A 26,717-nucleotide genomic window follows, 5' to 3' on the forward strand; every position below is an offset into this window, starting at 1 on the left:
TCTACACATCAATACAAACCACAACTGACATAAATGTTTACAAATGATTCATTTAGTTTCTTGATATGAGGCGAATTACAAATACAGACTGGCAGCTTAACGGTGAACCCAGACACAACGCATTGTTTTCCTCGCTGCTTTTGCGTTGCGGACGGCCTCGAGTCTAACACTGTTTGCAACCGCGGATTCTTTGCAGCACACCTTGAACGTCTTGAGGTGAAAAAACGTAACTCACAGCATCCAACGTCATTCGCGTTCTTTTCCATCGTCCAATCAGATGAATTGCGGCGGGCTCTCTGTGTAAACAACATGGAGAAACTAGCGCTGGCTCTTGCTGCATCCCGGAACTATTATGTTATACGTATATTATGTTTGGATAAATTATACATTTCAAAAATATGTTTAATAGTCGTTTGGACAAGAACAGCAATTTCCTGGGTGTGCATTGCGGTGTGCCTGGCGTTTTGCAGTTAGCACAACACACTGAACAGGACTAAGGTGTCTTGCTCAAGGGTGTCTTTTGGGTAGCTAGCTGCGGACACAGGGCATGAAACCGAGAACATAATCCTAATATTACGATGATCGGTCTACACATGACACGGAGCCATCAGAATGAGGTAATAACAGGGACCAGCCTGATTAACGGCTAGGGCGTCCCAGGCCTGAAGCAGTTAACGACATCAGCAAATGTCAACGCTTTTCTTTTACAAGAAGCCTGCAATTAGTGTGAGAGGCCGAGTGAGGTAATGGATCAATTCCACTGTTAGAAGGAACAAAAAGCCACATACAAACAGGCGCCCACAAACACACACACACACATAAACACTAAACCGAAACTGACAGATGCTTGCTACTTGCAGTCTAAGAATACCAGAGATGTAAGTAGGAACGACAGCGAAGGCTGACGTCGGTCAAAGAGCAGGAGGAGTGGTGTGAAGACTACTAACAGGGTGGAACACGCTGGAAAACACAGCAAAACAGGCTTCTGCATTACCACTCCAGTCCCAGGGGTCTGTAGTGATGGAGGAGCTGAGCCACAAAGCACTTCACCCAGAGATGATATGTATGCCTGTGTGCCATCTAGGCAGAGATTACCTTAATTATAATCAGGTATAGATCAACATACCAATGTGCCTTGAGTACATAAACGTTCAACAGCGGGGGATAGAAATGTACGGCCATTTGTGCATTTGTATGCACAAATGCATCTTCCCTGTGACAGCAGACCTGCATTATGTTTTAGGTCTGGGCGTTTTCAAACTCAAAAATAATGGTTTGAATAATTGTGATTTCAATGAAACTTATGTTGACCTGATGAAGAGCTGAAAGATTTTAAAACTGTTTTTACGATGATTGTTTTGTTTCCTTCGCAAATGAACAGTTTTTAAATTGGTATCGGCCCTGAAATCCCTTTCAGCGCATCCGTAACATTCTGCTATCAATGTTCGCCTATGATCTCAAATCCTGCTGTTGGAAGGATGACACAAACAGCCTCCTTCATCAAGGCCCTGACAAGGCCCCTCCTTTGTGGGGTTCATTTAGTTGACACAAGCTTGACCTTATCCGCCATGGTCCCTGGCAATGACGTCCCAACTGGTCAGGGCCCAGTTCAATGGCGACTGGAAGAAGTGGAAGATGAACTTCCAAACACTGTGGTAATTGAAACCTGGATTCATTATTTTATTTTGGTCCCCACACACCAACACACACACACATACACACACACACACACACACACACACACACACACACACACACACAGTACTTTTAAACCTGGTTTTGTAACCGATCAAGGCTTTGACCTTTAATCCCGCAAGGAGAAAGAGGAACAAGCACCACATTATGACCGGCACATCAGTGGAGGTGCATGCTGAGAGGAGGTCCTAAAATGTCAGGCTGTGACTCACAAGATGAGAGAATGAATATGGCAGCATCTCACTGCCAGAAACCCCGAGCAAAAATGACTTGCATGTTTTCACAACTCACACATCCGTCAACACATGTTACTGAGAGCACTTTTACTGCTCTCACTTTTACATGCACCCTACGAGGGTGAACAATAACATGCACCCTACGAGGGTGAACAATAACATGCACCCTACGAGGGTGTACGATAACATGAGGGGGTGTATGATGCCAAACAACAGGCCCCCTGGTGAGTGTGCAGACAGAGACACGGCCCCCCATGCATCACACGTTGAGTGATGGTAATGAAAACAATCCCTCTCCACAGAGCATCGCTCTGACTCCAGAACACTATGAGTGAGTTGCCATCTAAACACTTCACTCAGGATACGAAACAAACCCTGCACTCTGAGTGACATGCTTGACGCCAACACCATGGAATTGCAATCTGAATTGTATTGAGATGGAGCTTCATTAGCGGATTGGGCAATCGGTTAGGTTTACACCCTGGAATGAGGAAGAGCAGGAAACCACCAACAACCACCAACATGCACGCCCCGCTTGAGATGTTGAGACCCATGGTCAAAGCATTTACGTTAGGTCTCCTCCTTGCAGCTGGAACATACCTCCGGGCCAAGACATCAACCAAGACATGAACTCTAATACCAAAACGTATTTTCCCTCCTCCTACTCTCGGCTTGTGGTAAGGCCATACAGGGGTCAGTGAAGAATATTCCTCCGCTCCGAGGAATTTGATTCCTTTTTGATGTTCGCTGTTAACCATAGAATATAACTACTGCTAAGAATATTACCCATTTTTGTATTGCAAATTTATTCAATACGATAATGTATGAAAGTCTTCACATCAGTTCGAAACATTCCTAGACACACTCAACACCTTACATTTTCACATCCAGTCAATCTTCTCTGTGTTGAGTTTTTTTGTGGGTTATAAGAAATTTAGAGGTTCTGCTCTGCACTGGCAGGCGACCGCCATTGAGTGTTCCGGTAAGCGACATTAATGACTGCAATTAGTATGCCTTGATTTAGCCCGTCTCTGGCCACACGCTTCCAGGGAGCACGCAGCTTCTTAGAGGAGCTCAGAGTCTCAATAACTTTGCAGAGCAGCCAACAGATGCTGTCTCACTGCGATTCAGCATTACTGGCGTGGCTTCTTTCATCCCAGAAGAAAGCCCCAGGTCAATAGACTTTGTAACTAACTTTGTATTTATTCCCTTGGTTTTCTTTTCATATGGGCTACACCTTTAGTAAAATATAAGAACACAAAGGCAAATTGCACAGCAGCAGATCCCCAGTTCATACTTCGAGGGGCTGAACGGCTTGGATAGCTTTCCATAAATGAGTAAAGACACTCTTACAATCTGTTTTCCTTTAAAAGGCACCGAGAATGACCTTATAGCATTGGATCAGACTAAATTCTGAACCTTTGAAAAAAAATAAAACAAAGGTTTTCTCCTTCCAGTGACAAGATGTCCAGGAGATTGATTCAGACCTTCCACACTAGCAAGAGGACCGCTGTTTGCTGTAGTCAGTTAGCTGGGAGTGGTCTCTCTCCTAATAAGGGTAGATGGAGAAGGCGTCCTCCTCTAAACAGGTTATATATGATCACAGAAACAGACAGCTCAGAGTCAGAGGCCACATCCATCCATCACGCCTCCGGCTAACTGTGACCTTAGAGAGAAAACGTAACTCAAACTTGTTTTCTGTTGTTTGGGGTGGAAACACAACCCTTAGTGTAACGAGTTAGTGGTAACTGTTGAGGAGGACTGACAGCTCATTCAGTACTGCTGGTGGCCACGGTCTGCTGAGCCCATGGCTCCTGTGGAATGGTTTACTAGTACCATTACTAGTACCATTACCAGTAGTAAGGCTATGTTGAAGTCCCATCATATCCTCCAAGATGGTAGGCAGCCAAATAGAAAACAAACACTATTTCAGCCAGAAGTAGCAGACTTCTTGTATTTAACAGGGACGTTCCCGCCTGTTTACCATCTTCACACATCTTTGGTCAAAAATAAGACACTCACTCAAGCGGAGGCGTTTTCACATGAAAGATGTTTGGGGCTTACTAACCCTTTAAGAGACAGAGCCTGGGAGAAGGTAGACTGCTATGAAGTATCAAACTGTATCCTGAATCTGAAGATAACCCCCGCCAAGGTCATATATAGAAGTCAAGTGAAGACAGGTCATTAAGAGAAATACTGGATAAGGAACAGGTGATTAAAAGGCTTACATACTCTGTCACAAAAGAGCAACAGAACCCATGCATATTTAAAAGGTACATCCATTTAGCCCTGGCACTGTGCTGATCAGGATAAGACGTCAACTACACAATGACGAACACCTTCTGGCAAAGTGAGGGCCCTTGTTACAGGAATTTCAGAATGCCTGTGACTTAAGATTGGCTTTTCGGTTCTTTCATAAGCCGTCATCTTCTCTCCGATTTCCCATTCAGGTGGTCAGGATGTCGGATGAAGGGGACCGGACGTAAAGGAGCACTTATGTAACGCTGACCATATGGGTGCCCTGACATCAAAGGGGGACAGGACTGGCAGGAAGAAACAGTCACCAGTGTGTAGTGAAATCATCACCAGGTGCCCAGGTGTATATAGTGACATCACAAGGTCCCCAGGTATGCAGTGACATCACCAGGTGCCCAGGTGTGTTGCGACATCACCAGGTGTCCAGGTGTGTAGTGACATCATCACCAGATGCCCAGGTGTCTTTAGACATCATCACCAGGTGCACAGGTGTGTAGTGACATCACCAGGTACCCAGGTGTGTAGTGACATCACCAGGTGCCCAGGTGTGCAGTGACATCATCACCAGATGCCCAGGTGTGTAGTGAAATCATCACCAGATGCCCAGGTGTCTATTGACATCATCACCAGGTGCCCAGGTGTCTATTGACATCATCACCTGGTGCACAGATGTGTAGTGACATAACCAGGTGTCCAGGTGTGTAGTGACATCACCAGATGCCCAGGTGTCTATTGACATCAACACCAGATGCCCAGGTGTCTATTGACATCATCACCAGGTGCCCAGGTGTCTATTGACATCATCACCAGGTGCCCAGGTGGGTAGTGACATCATCACCAGGTGCCCAGGTGGGTAGTGACATCATCACCAGGTGCCCAGGTGGGTAGTGACATCACCAGGTGCCAAGGTGTGTAGTGACATCATCACCAGGTGCCCAGGTGGGATGTGAGTGTGACGACATCATCATCAGGTAACTGACGGCATTCCGCTCAATACAACAAGTTCAGATTTGGTTTATCCAAAAACAAAAACTAAACCAAACATTAAAATCGATGTGCTGCCACTCTGGGCAACCTGCAAGCACAGCAGCTCCACCACTGGGAAGATGGGGCAGAAACTTTACTGGACCAATATATTCCCATTGGCCTTTAACACTGCACAGATAAACACAATTAGATATGGCTCATAAATGGGCTTTTTAGTTTGAAATAGATCAGAAATTATTGGAAATAAGTGAGCCAGATCTGGGTAGATAGAGAAATATTTTTTGTTTTGACATTTAGATTTGGTGGTGAACAGAGTCTGCGAGAAGGGTGTGTGTGTAGACTGACTTCCAGACGTTATAAGCGGGTTCTAAATTATGGAAGGAGGAGGCAGTCTACACAAGCCAAGAACATGCTTCTGCATGTGATTCCATGTTTGTGGTGCCATCTGCATCTCCAACTCCCTGTCTGGAATAATAAAGTTAAACTTATCTCATTGCATGAAAGTACAACATTCTCTGTTAAAAAAAAATAAAGCCCATCTCAATCATTATCACTGACCATCTGCTAAACAAATGTGAGAATTATTTACAGCCTCTGACTGCCAGAAACGCAGCCCTAACGTTGCTATGATGTAGCCGTCATGTCGCGTCCCTCTGATTGCTACGTTTGGCTCAACCATTGTCCATTTTATGATGAAACAAAGAGAACAGTGTGAATGGCAACGTCTGCTTTTAGATGTCACAAAACGACCTGGAAACAAACCACCACATTAAGCCTGTTTTCACAGCATTGATGAAAGGTTTCCTTCTCTACCGACGATGGGCAAGAAAACAACCAATCGGACGCATAAGCAAAGTTAATAAACAAGAGAGGATGTTGGAGCCCAGATAGGCCTCTTCTGAACACACTGGAGTGTGAAGTATGAAGACGAGTTGGGCTTCTGAACACACATGAGTGTGAAGTGCGGAGACGAGTAGGTCTCTTGAACATGCTGGCATGTGATGACAGTGTAGAGATGAGTTGGTCTTCTGAACACGCTGGCATGTGAAGAAGAGTTGGTATTCTGAACACGCTGGCATGTGCATACAGTGTAGAGAGGAGTCGGTCTTCTGAACATGCTGGAGTGTGAAGTGTGGGGATGAGTTGGTCTTCTGAACCCGCTGGATTGTGAAGTGTGGGGACGACATGGTTTTCTGAACACTCTGGCGTGTAGAGTGTGGAGACCTCTTTTCTTCTGAAAGCTAGATTATAAGGACTGTGTGGAGATGAGTCTCTCTCTGATTGGCTGGCTTTTCCCCCCTAACTGGACACCGAACTGCAGCAGCGGTCAGTGGCTGGCATACCAAATGGGTCTCTCTGCTGCTCCAGAGGAGTAAAGGCACTGATGAGGCAGGGGGGCCACGGTATGCTTGTCTGGGTCTCCCCACACTCCCATTCCCCAAATAAATAATTAGAAGATGAAATGGAATAAAAAAAATAGCACCAAGACTACAAAGCACCGTCTTAGGGGGCTTAATGAGCTAACAAATTTATGAATCCATTTCTTCTGTCCAACCACAGATACAATAATAAACCACACAAAGCGTTGTCTGTCCGTTGTTGTTGGTCTTCTGGTGTGAGAGTTTGTCTGTGCGTGTGCATTTGGCAGAGAGAGTGAGCGTGCGTAAACGTGTCTTTAGGGTGAGGATGTGTCTGCGTGGCTCTAGGGGGAGGGAGTGACGCTCCTCTGTCTCCAGCATACAGATGTGCTCCACCGCGTCGGTCGAGACGAGGTGGTGGTGATAACGGCGTTATCACAAAACTGCCATATTTTGCATTCTGGCCCCGGTGGCTGCCACTGTTTACTGGAGGACTTCATGAATCCTAATCGGGGTCTGAACCCTTCTAGCAGCCCGAGATGGCCTTTCACAGCCGCCAAAGACACAGGGAATCTCCATCTGACACAGCTTTGCATGCATGTTTAAATAAAGGCATTACCACATAATGCTGTTGATCATCTGCATCCTAGTAAACAAACCTTTCGTTATACTAACGACTGATGCTGGCAGCACACCACTGAGAGAGGTTGAAACCTGTGATTGGGTTATCCATCGGCCCTGAGACCTGAGAGAAGTTTGGTGGAAAGTGCAGTACCTTACATGTGTGATTCTCACCACGTTCTGCAGCTGCACGGTCTCCTCTCCTGACCGCTGCGGAGCCAAGGCCAGGTGCCCGGATTTGCATGGCGAAAACATCATCAGAAAAATGTCCTGACACACACACCTGACTCCCGTTCCTTAGCAACAACAGCCCGGAGAGATGAAAGCAGCGCTGGCGCGTGTGTATCTGTGTGTCTGCGTGTCCCGAGGATCTGAGAGGCAGGACGGCGGCGCAGTACTCACTTGTTCTGCATCATGTTCATGATGACCCAGTCCGTAGGGTAGACGTTCTTCCCGATGAGATCTTTGAACATGATGAATGTTTCCATGAGGAAATCCTGGAAGAGGAGCAGAGAAGAAAAAGCCTTTAAAAGGAATTCTTTCTCACCCCTGCGAGATGAAAGCTGTCTGGAATTAGCTGTTCACTAATGGGAGCTGCGGCTGGCTAGTGAGCAGAAATGAAATAAGTAATGGGAAGTAGGTGCAGGAAGGAGGTGCAGGCTTGTGGGCAGGAAATAACTTCAGTAATGGGAAGGTGGTGCCCAGGTTCACCTGGCTCTGACAGGTGGTTCGCAACATGGTTTCAGAAGGGGCTTACTTTAGCGCCGGGGAAACGATGCAAAATGAGCTATTCTGGGATCTCGAAAAAAAAACATACAAATATGTTCCTTCGTTGGGTCATAATCTGAGATCGACAGAACTACGGTAATGGATCGTGATGGGTGGAAGGCAAATCATGCTCTCCTGGGGCCTCAAAGCTCCTTATGTCCTTGTGATTTAAGATGTTGAAGACGTTATTGGGTGGGTATCAATCAATTCATATTGGAAAAACGTAAACTAAAAAATAGATTGCAATACTCGAGTTGTATCTAAATTACAAGCGGCTATTCTGACAAAATGTGTTGCTCTTTCATGTTTGCTTGGGGTTGTATATATATATATATATATATATATACACACATGTATAAAAAACATTTAATATATAAATGTACAGATGAAAGACATGAACGGCTCATAGATGCGGCCAGGAGATAAATATTTAACAGGCTGAACCGAGTTACCTCTCCATGTTTGTTTGTGTATGTTCCATCACAGAATGACGCATTAGAAATAACAAATACACCAGGATTCCAATCCTAATGGAGTTAGTTGGAGCCCTGCCTCCGATCTGAATGATGGAGCCATGAGGCGGCCGGATTGAAGCAAAGCCACAAAGTCATTTGGGAGGCGGCCAGCTCTAAAACGTCGGCCCAGACCACATCCACAGCAGCCATACATCTGTCTAAAGGACCACATCCACATCCCCCATAAATCTGTGTAAAGGACCACATCCACAGCAGCCATACATCTGTCTAAAGGACCACATCCACATCCCCCATAAATCTGTGTAAAGGACCACATCCACAGCAGCCATACATCTGTGTAAAGGACCACATCCACATCCCCCATAAATCTGTGTAAAGGACCACATCCACAGGAGACGTACGTCTGTGTAAAGGACCACATCCACATCCCCCATACATCTGTGTGAAGGACCACATCCACAACAGACATACATCTGTGTTAAGGACCACATCCACAGGAGACATACATCTGTGTAAAGGACCACATCCACAACAGACATACATCTGTGTGAAGGACCACATCCACAACAGACATACATCTGTGTTAAGGACCACATCCACAGGAGACATACATCTGTGTAAAGGACCACATCCACATCCCCCATACATCTGTGTAAAGGACCACATCCACAACAGACATACATCTGTGTAAAGGACCACATCCACAGGAGACATACATCTGTGTAAAGGACCACTCTGGATCACCCACCAACCCCAGAACCGGACCTGGACACATCAGACACACAACCTTGGGTGCTCTGTGAGTCTACTGATGGACTCAAAAAGCTGCCTGTATTCTTGACTCAAACTTGAAAATGTTGAAATAAAAAACAGAATTACAGCGGAAGTCTGTTCTTCTGCTGGAGCTCAGTGGGAGCATCTTGGTGGACGGGTGGAAGGACTCAGCCAATGATTCTAATAAACAATCTCGTTAGGGCTTTGTAGAATGAACAATGTAAATGGGGACGATAACGTTAAGACGTGAAGCCAGGCAGCGGCCAACCACTGTTTGGAAGCACATTGCTAATACTTATATATCACACACACACACACACACATATATATATACATTTATATAGAGTTCGCCAAATAATAGGGGTTAGCTACTGAGAAGACGCCACTTAGCAGCCTTCATGTTAACATTATGCTAATGAGGCACTGTAAGGATGAAATTATTCAGAGCCGTAAAAAGAAACATAACAGTCAGCGCCGTTAAGTCCTATAAAGTTCCCCTACTTATCTCAGAAAAAACTAATAAAAACATGAATAAGAAATGGGGGGAGTCCTATTATGCTCTAGAAACCCACCATTACCATAGTGCAGAAAAGTTCAGCATGGACTCTAAACGATTCAACATTAATTGATGGGCCATGGGTGACGGGGGCAGCCCGCTGAAACCGGGATTAGCCGGTCGCTGGGGGGCCATGGACCCCTGGGGTCAGGTGGGAGGCGGGGGGGGGGGGGGGGGGGGGGGGGGGGTGGACCCCTGGGGTCAGATGGGGGGAGGAGCAAGGAGGACCCTAGGGGTAAGGTGGTGGGGGGGGGAGGGGGGTCGGTGGACTCCCCCCCCCCACCACCTTACCCCTAGGGTAGGGTTAGGTGGGTGGATGGGGGGGGGGGGGGGTTGACCCCTGGGGTCAGGGATCAGGGGTTCTACTCACCACCACGTCGCTCCTCATCTTGCCGAAGGTGTTGATCAGGTGGGCGTAGTGGTAGTCTTCCATCTGCCTCAGCGTGGCCGTCATGCTGGCCACGAAGCCGCCCTGGAGACACAAACACAAGCAGGCACCGCGTTAGCACGAGGGGCGGGACGGGGACGGGGACGGGGACGGAGGGGGGCCGTGGGCGGGACGGGGACGAGGACGGGGACGGAGGGGGCCGTGGGCGGGACGGAGCCGACCGCTGGGACGTGAGGTCGGAGACACGAGCGGCCCTCATCAGGGCGTCTCATTAACCCCCCCGCCCGGGCCCTCGCTGCTCCGTCCGCTGGGGGGGTAGTGTGTGTGTGTGTGTGTGTGTGTGTGTGTGTGTGTGTGTGTGTGTGTGTGTGTGTGTGTGTGTGTGTGTGTTTTCCGCGAGTGTGTGTGTTTTCTGTGTGTGTGTTTTCTGTGTGTGTGTGTGTGTGTGTGTGTGTGTGTGTGTGTGTGTGTGTGTGTGTGTGTGTGTGTGTGTGTGTGTGTGTGTTTTCCATGTGTGTGTGTGTGTGTTTTCCGTGTGTGTGTGTGTGTGTTTTCCATGTGTGTGTGTGTGTGTGTTTTCCGCGAGTGTGTGTGTTTTCTGTGTGTGTGTGTGTGTGTGTGTGTGTGTGTGTGTGTGTGTGTGTGTGTGTGTGTGTGTGTGTGTGTGTGTTTTCCATGTGTGTGTGTGTGTTTTCCATGTGTGTGTGTGTGTGTGTGTGTTTTCCATGTGTGTGTGTGTGTGTGTATACCAGCGAGTGCGAGAGAAAAAAAAGTTGTTGAGAGAGTGTGGTTCGGGAGTGAGTGAGAGAGATAGCTGCTAGCGAAACGCTAGGCCGGGTTTAGAGGGTAGAGGGGTCGGGTCGTGTCAGGGATTTCGGATGATAGATGACAAAAAAAAATAACACAATATAACAGAAAAATATCTATATAATAATGCTATCCGAAGTAGAGAGGGGAATGGAACACAGCCAGGCAGGGATATACTCGGGTGACAAGAACATCATATCTCGACAGGAGTGGGGATGTCAGGCGAGACACCGAAATGTCTTCGAGTCGAGATCCGCTTGGAAGATTCTGGTGTTACTCAGCAACAAGCCGACACCACCAGGAAGGGGGTAAGCCGTGTGGAGGAACTCAGAATAAACCCAGACGTCGTGTTCAGACCCCAACTCCATCGTCACTCAGTAAACAAGCTGATGGCGGCAGTGGTAACGGCGGTGCGGTCCTGATGCAACCAGACCCGGTCCCCTCGTCTCTGCGGGCGGGGACCCGTGGTCCCTGACCAGCTCATCGGTTGGTAGGACACTCGCACACGTAGAGACGGCGAGAGAGAGAGAGCTTTGACTGGCTGATTAACGGCCCTACCTCGCCCATGTTTCTCTGTGTCGGTTCCCTTTCACCATGACGCTAAACGAGATCAATCAAACAACAATCACAATGGTAATTGAGTTTTCAGGAGAAGGAACGTGTGTGAGATATTGACGAGGCTTGGTTGACAAAACCAAACCACCGTTCAAAGGGAGTGTGCTCTACCTGCAGCCTAGACTATCTTTGTTGTATACGGGGTATGGGTTAACCTAGTGATGGTTAGCGCTTGGCACTTGGTTCTATGAACATCCTTACTGTACCGACAGCGATATATATTTTTGTTCCTCGTTCTTCAGACAAATGTACTGAATGTAAGTCGCTTTGGATAAAGGTGTCTTTAAAATGCCCTGAATGTAAATGTCGACCGAAGAGTGTAAGTTTCCCTTCCAGAGACTCTCATGTCCTATGCTCAGCTCGTACGTCACCTGTCGTGTCGTCGACCAATCCAAAGCCAGAGGGGTGTCATCCACCTCCTCCCCTCCATAAACAGGCCAATGACACGCATCCATCTTGAGGACAGCCCGGACCCATCACTCACCCAGCGTTTATTTAATGAAGCAGTGGCACAGCGATAAATAACAGCTGTCATGCTGGATCTTTTAATTACTTTTTTTCCCCAGAATATATCGAAACTTTACGAATAAACAAAACTAACATCCTTAACTCTTCACGATGGGGTTCACAAAATCTTAAAAGAAATCATCTAATATTATCCAAATTGATTTCATCGGTGTTCATCAAATCACCTCCTCAAAAGATAAGGGAAAGTTAATTAAAAGTCCAACTGTATCTACACCGACCGCATCAGAGCACACACAAAATGAATAAACCTGCGATCTGATAAGCCTTTAGAAAAACAACCATTGTGGGTGGCACTCTGCTATTCCTGCTGCCGGCTGGCGTGAGGTTGAATAATCTTGTTTAATTGGGGAACACCGATTAGCTCCGACACAAGGAGGTTATTGTCGGACCGTTTTAGAAACACTGTCGATGTAGGTCAGCGATGGAGATGAGCTGTGAGCTGACGCAGGTCAGAGGGCAGACTTTAGTTTGAATCATCAACATACAAGAAGTCAAAGGGGGACTTCAGAAGGACTTGAGGCGAGACGGGCCGTCCAATACCTGGAGCGGTGCACAGGGACCCATGATGCACTGCAGAATAACTCCTTCAGGTTTCCATGGAACATCTTCACATCGTCTCCATCTGTCCCCTCCATCTTTCCTCACACTCTTAAAGGATAAACGAGCAGCCAGTTTGAGCCCAGACTCGGCCACTAGGAAGATTGAAATGCGTGACAGCACACTATTGTTCTTCTTTATGGTGCAGGGCTATAAGGCTTCCCAGGCTTTCCCCGTCATCATCACAAGCTACGAGCTGATGGGAAGGTATAGCCAGAACATTAGCTGAGACTGGACATGAACCGTCAACACATGCATTAACATGAGCTTAGCCTACAGAGGGCACTTTGAATACATTTTCACGTGGTGTCCTTTCCGTTTAGAAACTTTGTTCATTTAAGAGGAAATTTCGACCAGGACCAATCTATAACAATGCTGTATAACCTACTAGATCACTTTTCACTGGAAATAAGTTGTTTTAGGGCTTAGGTTTCTATTCAAAGAAATATATATAAGACTTTCACTAACGACCAGGATCAAGAGACCATTACATAACTCCTGTTCTAAATATGTTGTCACAGGGTTTAGCCTCCCTTTAATGGGCCGAGCCACTCTGATAAACACGACCCAAAGCCCAACTATAAACCAGGAGAAGCAATCGCACGTCCATCAGAGGATCAGAACCTACCCGGTCCGAGTTCGGGCCTCCCTCCCCCCCTGCAGCACTGCTCAACAGAACAAGAGACGCACCCGATACCCTGATCCGTCAACGAACGTACCCCTTGTAAACACGCCGTGGAGCACTCTAATGGGGAGTTTCTCTCCGGCGCCAGGGAACGTATCCCGATTGGCCGCCCTGTGACTAGAGGAGTGGGACGGGAGCGGAGTTCTTCCCGTTTACATAATTCCTTGTTTGCCCACTCGGCGAAACAGAGGCTGCAATTACATGATGGCCAGATTGATGAACAAGAGCAAGCTGGGGTGCAAGTCAACAGTGGAAGCCGGGGGTGTACGTGCAGCTTTCATGTGAGCTCCACTGAGGAGCGTGTGTGTGTGAGGGGCATTGGGACGGATTGATGAGCAGATGCGTCTTCATTGTGAGGCTAAATTAACGGATCGGCAGGTGCTAGCAGATAGCGTTTCCTACACGTTATGTTGCCGTGCTAAACAACTCGGCTTGCAAGGTCACAATGTGGAAATCCTAAAGTGTTCAACGGTGGAGCCGAACCTACACACGCCATCAAAGGTTTCCCCGTTCTTCTGGGGAATATTCTCGACAGTGAGCCGTCCCCAAACTAAATAGAACACACTTTATAATATTTTGTTATTTTGTGATGCAAAGCCAGACTTGAATTGCCTTTGAAAAATGGAGCCTTATTTTGTGCTCACCACTTTGGCAAATAAATACCAGAGGAATTACTCTCAAAGAAAACAAAATAACAGGGTATGAACTGAGGTTATGGAATCGGTCACGAGTTCAGGTCAGCTGTTGAAGTGGAGACGATTGGAATATAAACATTGGCTGAAAGAAAAATGTGAAGCAGCCTTAAGATGCCTCCCCCGCCTCTATATAAACGTCCATATCTCTTCACAAATTGATAGAAGTGCAATCCACACATTGAGAAAAGAGAAATCATTCTATATCGCCGCTCTCTAACAAGACGTCAGGGGGCTCAGGCTGGGCTGTCACGGGCTGACCTTTCCAGCCACACGACCTCCACACCACTACACCCCCGCTGGGCACTCCGGTCCTCGTTACCATGGCAGCGCGTCCTTCGTTCATTAACCTCGTCTGGAGGTGGCAGACGCTGAGGCCATCAGACACGCTTGCGTCTGATTTGATTTGCTTCACGTTGACGTTTGTGTGTTGATGATGAGGCCCAGGTGGCAACAACAGAACTGGGCCCCATTTCCCGATTTCGCGATTGCTTTTGTTGCACTGTAGGCGCTTCGCTGAGGCTGTGATGAAGTTCACTATTTATTGGACCCTGTCTAGGCCGTAACGAACATCCCTGACCATAGTTAATCGCGTTTGTAGTCTACACTCAGATGTGAACTCATTATTGCATGCGGGTGTCTTCATTCATAATAAAATTAAAACATTTGCGAGTATGCAATCATACAAATTATTCTAAATGGGGTCAGAGACTCCGTGCACAGCCCCGCCTTCTCGAGTGAACCAGGAAAAGCCTGCGCCGTGACGAACGGGGGATTTGACCCCCTCGGTTATACACAGGAAACTTGAGATAAGAAGGTGAAATCGCCGGGCGTGCCAAGCTGCAACCGAACCGCCTTGGCAGTGTAAAAAAGACCTATAGCCTACTTCATCCTGCCCAACAATAATGGCAGGATCTAGACCAAGCTCTCCTAATCGGGTCAGCAATAGCCGCGTGTCAATGCCTAGCCTCTTCGTTTGAATTATGGAACGTTGCATTTTTAATGTCTACAAATATTCTAGACCAAGGAGTGCGGGCCAATCAATGAAACCTTATGCGGAATCAGATAAAGTCGGCTATCTTTGCTGTGCAAAGCACGTTTCAGAAATCAGCACATTAAGATATATGTAGTTGTCACACAAGCTATTTTTGTTAATATGGAATTATTTCAGGGGGGAAAATGCCGTGAAAAAATGTACGCACACTGCATTCAGGATTAGGACTGATACATATGTCGGCCTAGGCGTAATCAATCGTGTTTTAATATCTTTAGCATTCATATTATTGCAGTCTATTCTTTTCGCATGCTACTCTGCTGTTGGCCTTGATGGGGAGATATTTTAACGCTTTTTAACCCCGTTTTCCTCAGACATTCCTGCGTCTCCCCCTCCTACGGAACCCATTTCAGCACTGTGTCAGTAGACAGTTACAATCCTACGAGCGTCGTGAGTGCAGTGAACGCACGTTCATGTTAAGAGGTGTTTCGGGAAACGCTCCAAAGAAATTTACGATGGATCGCTAGATCCATCGTGAGAACGATCGTACGAGCGTAGATCCAACGTTATCGGGAAACGGGGCCCTGATCTCTTGCAGAATATATATTCCATTTAAATAAACAGAGGATATATCAAATGTATGCAACATAAAACGCATGTTACGGTATAGTTATAGCTGTGCGCCGCGATTAGCATCAAAGTCGACAGTGGGGGTTGACTTGTTTAGTTGAACCACTTGTTATGTTCCCTTTAATGTTCTATGTGATGCCGATGTCAACAGTGACCCCCCCCTGTAAGTACGCAGAGCACTGCAGTGTTACTTGAGAGCCGTAAAAACACCCACGGGACTAGAACTGCATGAGGGGGAGCATTAATCAACAGGACCTATATAGACTGAGCGGAGGAAACAGAAAAAGACGCACGCCAGGAAAAGGAGATCAGAAAGGCCTTAGTGACACAAGCTCTGATTGGTAACACAAACTCAGATTGCAGCCAATGACAGGTGCTTGTGAATCAGGATTCATTATGGGATGTTGGGTTGCCAGTACGGCCATATTGAGAGGCCTGGGAGGGAAATAAACTGTAACCGAGACTAATCGATACTCCCTTTGCCCCCGGCACACATTAGAAAAAACGACACAACAATGTCTCCCCCATATGACGAATCACTTCACAATTAAGTACTACACAACGATCAAAACAACATCACTACCTACATAATCACTAACATTTTCAAGATCCTGCTTTTGATGCAATAGCCCGCTTAATCCAAAACCCATAAAGATGGGAGTCCGTCCCCAGCCCGCAGAGGAACCAACAACAACAAACCCTGAGAAACGATCTCAGAGCCAGATGTATTCAGAGATATTAACCTCTGACGTTATCACAGAGATATCAACCTATGACGTTATCACAGAGATATCAGATATTAACCTCTGACGTTATCACAGAGATATCAGATATCAACCTCTGACGTTATCACAGAGATATCAACCTCTGACGTTATCACAGAGATATCAACCTCTAACGTTATCAGAGATATCAACCTCTGACGTTATCACAGAGATATTAACCTCTGACGTTATCACAGAGATATCAACCTCTGACGTTATCACAGAGATATTAACCTCTGACGTTATCAGAGAGATATCAACCTCTGACGTTATCACAGAGATAGCAACCTCTGACGTTATCACAGAGATATCAGATATTAACCTCTGACGTTATCACAGAGATATTAACCTCTGACGTTATCAGAGATATCAACCTCTGACGTTATCACAGAGGTATCAGATATTAACCTCTGACGTTATCACAGAGATATCAACCTCTCACGTTATCACAGAGATATCAACCTCTGACGTTATCACAGAGGTATCAGATATTAACCTCTGACGTTATCAGAGATATCAACCTCTGACGTTATCACAGAGATATCAACCTCTGACGTTATCACAGAGATATCAGATATTAACCTCTGACGTTATCACAGAGATATTAACCTCTGACGTTATCACAGCGATATCAACCTCTGACGTTATCACAGAGATATTAACCTCTGACGTTATCACAGAGATATTAACCTCTGACGTTATCACAGAGATATTAACCTCTGACGTTATCACAGAGATATTAACCTCTGACGTTAACACAGAGATATCAGATATTAACCTCTGACGTTATCACAGAGATATCAGATATTAACCTCTGACGTTATCACAGAGATATCAACCTCTGACGTTATCACAGAGATATCAACCTCTGACGTTATCACAGAGATATCAACCTCTGATGTATGCACTGACCCCCCCCCCCCCCCCCACTCCTCCTCCTCCTCTCCGCGGCGCCCGCCCCCCACTCGTTTCATTTTAGCGGCTGACCGTGGTGAAGTGAGGAGGGCTGTTTACTCCGGTGCGGGAGGGGCGATGCATATGCAGAGCCCTGCTTTAAGGTGTTAATTAGGTGATGGTGGAGAGGGAGGGGGGGAAGGGGAGAGAACTGACAAGAGGGGGGAGGGGGTGAATGAGGATGAGGAAGGGGATAGGTTTCCCTTTCTCCCCCTCCCCCCTCTATCGATCGTGCCGATGCAGAGATGGGCTGGCGATTATGGAAATGTTCAATTACACACACAAAAAAAAAAACACACACACACACACACAAAAGACTGCTGCCCCACATACACACACACATTAAAAAACACACAAACAAATATACACACACACACACACGAGACCACTGCCCCACACATACATACGCACACTGCAAATGCATAGGCCCACACACACACACACACACACACACACACACACACACACACACACACACACACACACACACACACACACACACACACACACACACACACACACACACACACACACACACACACACACACACCATCATAACCAGGGGATCAAAGTGCTATTGAGTCCAGTGTTCATGAGAAATTCCACTTGAGACACACAAGCAATCAGCAATGCTCTGGAGTGCAGTCCGGAGGGGAGAATACCCCGGCTAATAAGATAGACTGAAGCCTAAGTACTGGTGATGGACTGGGCGGTCACAGATAACCCACTGCAAACAATGATATGTTCATTTATATTCCCCTCAATCTCTGTGTTAATCCACAAGGCAGCTATTGTCCGAGCAGAATCCCTCCAGCCAGAGACCGAGACGGAGAGAGACAGAGGGAGAAAGGGGGAGAGGGAGAGATGGGGAGAGAGATACAGAGGGGGAGAGGTAGAGAGAAACAGAGGGAGAGAGAGAGCCAGAGGGAGAGAGCGAGAGAGAGACAGAGGGAGAGAAAGAGAGGGAGAGGGAGAGAAAGAGAGGGAGAGCGAGAGCGAGAGAGAGACTGAGGGAGAGGGAGAGAGAGACTGAGGGAGAGAGAGGGAGAGAGAGACCGAGGGCGAGAGAGAGAGAGAAAAGCACTGTATTGAGCGAGCCGTATCCGTGAAGAAAATAGTAATATCTCTTTATTACCATTTCACAGAGTACAACTTCACTGTGTACTTGGGTGGGGGCCGAGGGGTGATCATATACAAACCGATCGGAGCAGTTGATCATTTCTTAAAGGTACAGAGCGCAGTATAGCCGCCAAGAACAGCCACCGCCGCCGCAGCCCTGCATCCTCCCACACTTTGTTGCAGGGCCTGGGCGCCGCTGCAGTGGCCCACAGCGTGCCCACTAGGCACCCACTAGCCTTGGTGGAACCAGGTCCTCACTAGTGCTGCAACATTAATCCAATCGCAATATCAGCCTTTGCGATTGTATAAATGCAAAAAATGCGAAAAAAGAAAAGAAAAAGTTTTTTATTTTATTTGTGTTTTCTTATTTATTTTTTTCACAGCAGAAATACCTTTATTTTTAAAAAGATATATTTTTTATCATTTATTTAATTTTGTAAAATATTGTTATTTTAAAAACAGTACAGTATTTTTTTAGTTTTTGTATTTTTTATGCTAGTTTTAGATTTTATGTTTGAGTTGAGGAAGAAACATTTTAAAATCATCAGTAATCTGTGTGCATTTTCCTTGATAACCAAGCAAGTAGACTCATGACACCATTTGTCTATCTTATCGCAAATCGCAATTTTGTCCACAATAATCGCAACAGGACTTTTGCACCAAATCGTGCAGCACTAGTCCTCCCTGGACAGGCCACGTGTTCAGCAGCACACGGCCCTCTGCCCTGAGCCTCCAGGACACCGCAGCGCCGACCGACAGCGGCGGACGGGGCGCTGGGGATCCTACAAGCCTTGTCAGGCTGTCCTTCTGGCTCCTCCGGAAGAGGACAGACAGACAGACTGACAGACTGACGGCAGGGTGACGGCGACAGAACTGCTCAGCGGACGACTCAGGGGCTAGACGGGTGCATGGAGACGCACAAAAGGACGCGGTGCTTCTCGTTCATGTTTTATTCACCCTCTCACGCGGGCGAGGGCTGACAGCTCCAGCAGGTCTCACTAAAGACAAACTTAAAGCGCCGGTGGACGTGGTGATCGGCACACGCCCTGGACTCTTGTGTAGAATTGACCGGAAAGCGGATGTGCTGATAATGGATACCAAGTCGCTGAGTCAAGCCCCTAAATCGCTCCATTAATTTGTTGGACCTGCAGCTGTGGCTGTGAGCCTGCGTTAAGGTCTGAGAGAGGGTGGGGGGGGGGGGGTGAGGGCGGGCTCTCGACCTGGAGTGACAGCCAGCCCTCCGAGGGGACACCAGCAACGGTGTCTGTGATGACAAACCGAGCAGAAACTAAAGAGAACCTCTTCCTCCTTCCCTTCCCTCCCGGTGCCGCTGACGTGCCCGGTGTTGACGGCCGGAGCGACAGCCAGGAGCTGACGCTCTGAGCTCTCCCCCCGAATCGATGGTGACAGCTGATAATGCCAGAGTCAGGGAGGGGGCCGGTGGACACAAAGGGGGAGCAGGGGGCTGATCGGACCGCCGCCCCCGTCGGGTGTCGCTCACAATGCAGGAAATCAAACGCCGGACCCCTGGGGGCCGTGCTCAGAGATAATGGAATCAATAGGACAGCATTGTCACTCCGCTGACTGCCTGCCCCCCCCCCCCCACCCCCCCCCGGCCCACCATCCACCCGACAAACGTCTCGCTTACGCAAGCAGATTCTCAGAGCAACCATTCTCGATTGAAAAAAGTAAACCATAAAAGTCGGTTTCGAGTCCTGTGCGTCGCCATGCCGACACTCGAGAGCAGCGACTGTCAATTACCCAGAGGCCGTTGACCCCGGGGGGGGGAGGTCAAACGCGCACAGCCCGGCAATCAGGAGCGGCGGTGCAGAGGTCAAAGGGTCGGGGTGCAAATGTGATTTTATCGTTTTATTAGATCCTCCAAGTGTCAGCCCTTCACCTCGGCTAGGAACACTCCACGTCAGCCCCGGTCAGAGGGGAGTCTCGGAAGAAACGAAAACACGACAACAGAAAGCCTTTAGCGGTCGCAACGGCCCCACGGGTCGTTCTGGTCCGTCCGTCTGTACATGTTCTGGTGGTAAGTACGGGGTTACTGGGTGTGTGGAGGAGCCAGGGAAATGTCAAAGCGAGTGATGGCACCAGGTAAAGGGGGGACACGATGGAAGAATATATTGATGTGAGGATATGGGGGAATGGGGATACCAGTAGCGTTCTGTTAGCGGCGCTATTGTCGTCGCCTCTGTAGATTTGGATCAACTAGGCCGAGGAAACCTTAACGTTAACGCGTAGGATAAACCACACAAACCCAAACGTGTTAGCGTGGTTTGTATGGTTTGTGTGGTTTGGCGTATACGCCAAACCACGCAAACCAACGTAAACACACACATTAAACCACACTGACAAACGCTACACACTTTAAAGCACACAAACCAACGTTAACACACGCATTAAACCAACATTTTTTACAGAATGGCTATGTTTACAGAATCGTAATTCATATAATATCGCTGAAAAACCTGTGGCTTGGGGGATGTAATGGGACTGCAGAGAGAGCAGAACAGCAGCAGCGTGGCCAAAGCCATTTCTACAAGCCTCTTCAACTCGCCTCTCAGGCTTTGATTGTTTTTTCCTCCGTCGTTGAAAGGACGAGGTGCCAGCGAGGGCACTTCCAGACCGGCCGTTTTTCATCTTTTATTTAACATGTTTTGCTCCGTTTCTGTTTTACTAAGCTCACCTTTAATATGAAGGTTTTTTTTTACCATAATATTGTTGTTGACCAAACAACTGGCACAACACATGTTGAATTATTTAAGTTGCCGTTGTAGTCTTCTGTTACTCTGCCATGAAGCAGCCTGCCAGCAAACACACCGTGAATAAAAATTCCATAATGTTTCCCATTAAATGAAAGAGCATATCATTTGATGCGTTTGAAGTGTGTTGCTGCATATTGATATTGCCTGTAATAAAATGCTGTGTGTTTGTGTGTACTGTGTGGTGCATTATTTTATAGAACGTCAGAACATATTCAAACATTCCTTGACATTCCAATTTGATATTCATTTGCAGCTGTCTTGCCAAAAGCAAAACACGATCAACCTATAGACTGTGACACACAAACGTGCAGAAGAATCTGCAGAAACAGCAGCAGCAGCAGCATCGTCTGGGCAACAGCATCCCATCACCATGGCAGCAGGCTGATTCTAGGGCTTTCCCTGGGATGGGGGGGGGGTCTGAACCACGCACCACTGAGAGATAACTGAGCACGGGATTCTTGGGATTCTCGCTTCCACACAGAGAACGGCTCATTCCTCTCCGCCCATTCGACGTTATGATGATGTAACGGACCGGCTCTCATGTGTGCGGAGACCACTCCGGACCAGTTTATGCCAGAAATAAAAAATATGGAAACAACTGAACCGTCTGCCAGGATACAGCGGAGGAGAGCGAGGCAGAACAAGAGCGAGAGAGACCAACGGAAGATGGATTGAGAAGATGGGAGATTGCGTCAGAGTGAGAGAAAATAGGAGACAGAGAGAGAGATACAGAAACAGGGAGAGACAGAGACAGATACAGACACAGGGACACACAGAGAGATAGAGGGAGGGACAAAGAGAGAGTGGGAGAGATAGAGTGAGAGAAAGGGAGAGATACAGAAACAGGGAGAGACAGAGACAGAGACAGACACAGGGACAGAGAGATAGAGGGAGGGACAAAGAGAGAGTGGGAGAGATAGAGCGAGAGAAAGGGAGAGATACAGAAACAGGGAGAGAAAGAGAGAGAGAGAGAGAGAGAGACAGGGAAAGAGATGAAGATGGATAGAGAGAGAGTCAGGGAGAGGGAGACGGAGAAGGATGGGAGGGAGAGATAAAGATAAACTCTCAGGAGGGATCCGGCCAGAGGATGGTGAGAAGACTCCAAATCAAACCATGCGAGTAACCATTCATTCCAATAAACTTGTGACCACGGACCAGATCACGGTTCACACACATCCCTCCACGCACACAGCAACACACTCCCGGCACACACAAAGTGACACAGCCGTCAGGGTAGGGTGAGGGTCACCAGTAGGGGGGTGGCGGGGGTCATCTTCAGCTCTATGACAGCTACTGACGAGGCAGGTGAAGCAGGGAGACGGGGGGGGGACGGGGAACGGGGCTGAGGGGTGAAGAGGTGTGGGCTCAGCTGCCGCCATAAGGACTCATGACCCCTGTGAACGCCGAGAGCAGTCAAAGCTTCATATAGACTTTAATCTCTCTCTCTCTCTCTCTCTCTAGTTCCCTCCCTTCTCAATCTCCTCCTCACAAGCTCTCTCTCTCCCCTCTCATTCTCTCCCTCCCTACCTCCCATCCCTCCCTCTCTCCCTCCCTCTCTATCACTCTCCCCTCTCCCTCTCACTCTCATTCTCTCCCTCCCTCTCTCACTCTCATTCTCTCCCTCCCTCTCTCACTCTCCCCTCTCGTTCTCTCCCTCCCTCTCTCACTCTCCCCTCTCGTTCTCTCCCACTTCCCCCCTCCCTCCCATCCCTCTCTCCCCCCTCCCTCCTTCTCATGCCTCTCCCCCGTCTCTCTCTCTCTCTCTCTCTCTCTCTCCCCACCAGGATCAGAAACACACACTCAGCGGAGGAGACGGACTGGCCGGCGTGGAGAGACCGCACGGACGGGAGAGAGACACCAGCGCATCGCAGCGGCCAGACGCAGGGAGGGGGAGATACCGGCTCTGCACGCGCCGCCGTGTTGCCGCGGTCGACCCGAGATCAGCCGCGGCATGGATGTGAATCAGCCGCCTTCGGGGGAGGTGCACGTGTGTGCGCGTGCATGAGCGATAAGGAGAGGGGGGGGGGAGAGAGAGAGAGCGAGAGAGAGAGCGGGGGAGTGAGAACCTGGCTCCCGCCACACAGCGAGAGCGTTGGATAGAAGGAGGAGGAGGAGGAACGGAGGGGGAAATCAAGAGCGGGTGGAGGAGAGGGAGAGGAGAGGGTGGTTAAAAAACAGAAGAAGAAGAAAAAAAAAAAAGGACGAGCGGGGAAGCGTTGACTTTCACCGCGGACTGAAGGGAGCGGATCGCTGCGAGCAGATGTGCAACAACTCCGGGAACTACCGCCACAGCCCGCGTGCCTCCGTCACCTCCACCCCCGCTGTCTCCGTCTGCCCCCCCTAACTTCTGCCTGGGCTCAGCCTCCTCCCAACTCGCCCCCCCGGGGGAATGGACTTACACCGGCACGGCCGCGCACCCGGGCTCCCGTCTCCCCCCTCGCACCAGTGATTCAGCGTCTGAGGTGAGTGCTCTCGGCGGCGCCGCGCTCCGCTCTGTCGATCCGCTCCGCGGCTCGCTCTCTCGCTGGCCGGCTGGCGGAGCGGTGAGCCAGGACGCGGTCAGACCGTGGGGGAGTGGGGGGGAGGAGGCAGGGGGCGTCGTTGATTGGATGTCACACGTTAAGTCGTGGGCTGGGATTCTCTCCCCCTGGAATGTGTTGTCGTGGTCGGAGTTCTGGGATTTGTGGCGGTGAATTGATTTGATCGAAAAAGTTGAAACACACGTTTGGGATTGTGGGGAGTCGGAGAGGAAGCCCCCCCCTGGCTACGTGGACCGCTGACCGCGGCTGTCGGGGGGGGGGGTGTCGAGAGAAGGGCCAGACCTCCTCGCTGAAACCACGCTCGCTTGCATGATGCTGCACTTCCTCCACTCGCTCGCCCATCCTCCCCCCCCACCACACTGACCAGTGGGGGGGGGGGGGGGGGAAGAGAGAGAGAGAGAGAGAGAGATTCTGTTTTTGACCGCACGGAATCCGTAACGATGAGTAGGGTAGTGCGTTGGTCCCTGATGGGGGGGGGGGCTTGGCTGTGAAGTAATCTAGATTAATGTGTCCAGCTGAGCTCGCCGTTCATTAGGACAGAGGGGGCGATCATACCACAGATGCATGTGTCCCCGTGTGAATGTGTGTGTTTGTTGAGTACATCACTTCTCCTGTTTAATCCCATCGTCAGAGCGAGATTATGGGAGGGACACACACACAGAGAGAGAGAGAGAGAGAGAGAGAGAGAGAGAGAGAGAGAGAGAGAGAGAGAGAGAGAGAGAGAGAGAGAGAGAGAGAGAGAGAGAGAGAGAGAGAGAGAGAGAGAGAGAGAGAGAGAGAGAGAGAGAGAGAGAGGACAGATAAAGACAGACAGAGATCAGATCTTGATTGTCCTCACGAGGTCATGCGTACCTCACACGTCACCATCACAGATAGCCCCACCCCCTTCACCTGGCCCCGCCCCTCCTTTGAGACTTCAACTCCACTCAAAATCACGAAGAAACAACTCTCACCCAAACACAGACACCCACCCACACGCCCAGACATCAGCCACGGTGTACAAAGCTGCCATTAAACGTCTTGCATCAGGTGTTTATATAACACACACACACACACACACACGCACACACACCCCCTTTGGGGACAGCCTTGCTGGGACAGGTCTAGTGAGGTCCTGTGAACCGGACCTGGGACCAGGAGCGTCGGGGCTGGCTGCTCAGCCCGACGGGCCCCCGGTGGCCCCTGGGTGTTCTGCTACTGGTGCCTCTCACTCACCCTCCAAACAAACGTCTGTGAGCATGAGGCCAGCATTGGCCTTTCATGTGCTAATGAAAGCCCCCCCCTCCCCCCTCCTTCCTAGGACTCCCAGCCCAAAAAGGGCTTTTTTGAATCTCATAGGATTCAAATCAAAGCTGAAACAGGGACACTCCTTAATGAGCATTGCTATGTTTGAGTGGCAATCCGCTGCATTATGCTTTGCTTTCGGAGATCTCCTGTTTGTTTTGGTAACCTCTTTGAAATGTCAGCGGCACCATCCGATCACGTCGTCTTCAAAGTAGAGCACATTCTAGAACGTTCATCTAGAAGGACACACAATGTCAGGAAAAAAAAAAACGTCTACAATCCTGCAGAGAGACCATTAAAGATAATCCAACGGAGTCAAACGCAAACTTTCCCCAGAAGCTGTCGTATCATCCCGCTCACCGAGCTGAAACTATTCCTCTCCATAGGTCGTACTCTGTAGTGCGTTTTTAATGTCTTGCCAAACTGAATGGGGGTGCGCACACACACACACACACACACACACCTACACAACCCAAACATCTACTTTACTTCACAGGCCTCAGAGATGACCTTGCCTCTGTTCCGTTCTTGCTTTCCTAAGAGCAGCCAAGGAGGCAGTATATTTAGTCTTTCATCTAATCTGCCACTTTTCTCCACGCTTCCCTCCCACCAGACACGGGACTGTTTATTTGAGCGTGTGGGTGTTAAGGCGTGTGTGTGCGTCTGTGTTTGTGCGTGGATGTGTGGCGCGAGCGTTCTGCCGGGGGGATCAGTCTGAGTTGTGAGGAATCGCAGTAGCAGGAGGTTTCTCCAGTTACACATCGCCTCTTGAAATCACAGCCTACTTAAGTGGCCTAGAAGAAAGCGTGGAGTGAGAGAGAACATATGAGAGAGCGAGAGAGGGAGAGAGAGAGAGAGAGAGAGAGCGAGAGAGACAGAACGATAGAGAGACAGACGGACAGAGACAGAGATTACAGCTCAGAGAGAAAATGTGAGTAAGAGAAGGAGTGACCCTGTGGATCCTGACGACAGCACTCCGGTGCCTGGGTGATGCCCGCGGTGCCTGGGTCAAAACCCCTCTCTCTCTGCTCCCTGGAGGACATTAGTGACATTAAACTGACGACTGCAGTGTCATGTTAACAGACTGAAAACGTCCATAATGTAAGGCACGATGTTCAAAACACTGTTTTGCACCATTTTTATAAAACAACAAATATGTGTTCCTTCTTTTGGGCGGCATGTGGCTCAGGAGATAAAACGGGGTTGGCTGGTAAATGTCAGGTCGCTAGTTCGATCCCGGCTCCTCCTAGCTGAGTGTTGAGGTGTCCCTGAGCCAGTCGCCTCAATCCAACTGCTCCAGACGAGCGGGCTTGGCTGTCGCCTTGCATGGTTTACACAGCCTTTGGTGCACGTAATGGTGAATGTGAGGCAATATTGTAAAGCGCTATATAAATGCAGTCAATTTACCATTCCCATGCACTGTTTAAGCAATGTTGACCAAGGTTGGTGATTTCGTGTCAATAATGCAAAGTGGAATATAGATGACGCGAAAAAACTATCAAACAAATGGATGGATCCTGACTTGACATCCTGGGTGAGACCTGCTGCCTAGCGGTGCTTCAGTCAAGCACACTAAGAAATGCTAATCGATATTCGTAATCTTAAGTCGCACGAGAAAC

General features: G+C 48.6%; 1 pseudogene; it reads right to left on the reverse strand.

The window, feature by feature from the left end:
* The window catches only part of LOC130371751 (dedicator of cytokinesis protein 1-like), a 105,287-nt pseudogene that overhangs the window by 50,455 nt on the left and 28,115 nt on the right, over nucleotides 1-26,717 (reverse strand).

The sequence above is a fragment of the Gadus chalcogrammus genome, chromosome 18, assembly GCF_026213295.1.
Source record: "Gadus chalcogrammus isolate NIFS_2021 chromosome 18, NIFS_Gcha_1.0, whole genome shotgun sequence".
Lineage (NCBI taxonomy): Eukaryota > Metazoa > Chordata > Actinopteri > Gadiformes > Gadidae > Gadus > Gadus chalcogrammus.